Raw genomic sequence first — 2,329 nt, 5'->3', positions numbered from 1 at the left:
ATCTGATAATTTTTGAGTTCTCAATATTAAACAACAAAATGTTAATAAGTGGGGAGTATTTGTAAATAATTTTAGCTCTTTGAAATAAAAAAAATTCTGAAGAAATTTAATCAGTACATGAAATAGTGGTCTTCAAAACATTCTTTTGTGGGATCAGTTGCTCAAATCTATATCATTAACAAAAATGGCAGAATTTGCATATTCTAAAGGTATGGAGCCATTTGCTTTTAAATGACCCAAGGGAATTATTTCTAAAAGAGTTTATATATTTACTATGATTCATGATGAGATGAGGTTTTATTGCTTTTGGAGGAGAATGATGAGTGGACATTTACTTGTTTAGATGTGAAGGGGAGCAGAATTTGTCACCCTAAAGTATGTCCTTTGGTGTGAGACTTTGTTTTAGGCTGATTATTTTTTTTAAGAAACAGCAGATAAGAAAAGCTCTCAAAACCCAGTAGAAGTTGTCTTTTGTCAGAGACATTTACAAGGAAAATCTCCTATTTTTTTAGATTAATTATTGTATTTTAATTGGAGGCTAATTACTTTATTGTGGGTTTTGGCATACATTGACATGAATCAGCCACGGGTGTACATGTGTCCCCCATCCTGAACCCCCCCCCACCTCCCTCCCCACCCCATCCCTCTGGGTTGTCCCAGTGCACTGGCTTTGAGTGCCCTGTTTCATGCACTGAACTTGAACTGATCATCTATTTCACATATGGTAATATATTTGTTTCAATGCTGCTTTCTTAACTCATCCCACCCTCTCTTTCTCCCAGAGTTCAAAAGTCTGTTCATTATATCTGTGTCTCTTTTGCTGTCTCGTGTATAGGGTTGTCATTACCATCTTTCTAAATTCCACATATATGCGTTAATATACTGTATTGGTGTTATTCTTTCTGACTTACTTCACTCTGTATAATAGGCTCTGTTTTCTGTTTTCATCCACCTCATTAGAACTGATTCAAGTGTGTTCTTTTTAATAGTTGAGTAATATTCCATTGTGTATATGTACCACAACTTTCTTAATCCATTCATCTGCTGATGGGCATCTAGGTTGCTTCCATGTCCTAGCTATTGTAAACAGTGCTGCGATGAACATTGGGGTATACATGTCTGTTTCAATTCTGGTTTCCTTGGTGTGTATGCTCAGCAGTGGGATTGCTGGATCATATGGCAGTTCTGTTTCTAGTTTTTCAAGGAATCTCGACACTGTTCTTCATAGTGACTGTACTAGTTGCATTCCCACTAACAATGTAAAAGAGCTCCCCTTTTTCCACACCCTCTCTAGCATTTATTGTTTGTAGACTTTGTGATGATGGCCATTCTGACCAGCATGAGATGATACCTCATTGTGGTTTTGACTTGCATTTCTCTGGTAATGAGTGATATTGAGCATCTTTTCATGTGTTTGTTAGCCATCTGTATGTCTTCTTGGGAGAAATATCTGTTTAGTTCTTTGGCCCATTTATTTGATTAGGTAATTTAATTTTCTGATATTGAGCTGCATGAGCTGCTTGCAGATTCAATGCAATCCCTATCAAGGTACCAACAGTATTTTTCACAGAACTAGAACAAATAATTTCACAATTTGTATGGAAATACAAAAAGCCTCAAATAGCCAAAGCAGTCTTGAGAAAGAAGAATGGAACTGGAGGAATCCACCTGCCTGACTTCAGACTATACTACAAAACTATAATCATCAAGACAGTATGGTACTGGCACAAAGACAGAAATATAGATCAATGGAACAAAACAGAAAGCCCAGAGATAAATCCACACACCTATGGACACCTTATCTTTGACAAAGGAGGCAAGAATATACAATGGAGAAAAGACAATCTCTTTAACAAGTGGTGCTGGGAAAACTGGTCAAACACCTGTGAAAGACTGAAACTAGAACATTTTCTAACACCATACACAAAAATAAACTCAAAACGGATTAAAGATGTAAATGTAAGACCAGAAACTATAAAACTCCTAGAGAAAAACAGGCAAAATACTCTCTGACATAAATCACAGCAGGATCCTCTATGACCCACCTCCCAGAGTAATGGAAATAAAAGCAAAAATAAACAAATGGGACCTAATTAAAAGTTTTTGTACAATGAAGGAAACTATAAGCAAGGTGAAAAGATGGCCTTCAGAATGGGAGAAGATAATAGCAAACAAAGCAACTAACAAAGAAAATCTCCTGTTTATATGAGTTTCTCCCTCTCTATACCAGGAAGACAAGGATGACTCTGAATCTCTAGAAATTTTTATCACTGGATCTGACAGTGACTTAAGTCTGCATAAAAACCTTATCCTAGTTTACTGTGCTTTT

The sequence above is a fragment of the Capricornis sumatraensis genome, chromosome X (genome assembly GCF_032405125.1).
Source record: "Capricornis sumatraensis isolate serow.1 chromosome X, serow.2, whole genome shotgun sequence".
Classification (NCBI taxonomy): Eukaryota; Metazoa; Chordata; class Mammalia; order Artiodactyla; family Bovidae; genus Capricornis; species Capricornis sumatraensis.
Note: the sequence above shows the minus strand (reverse complement) of the source record.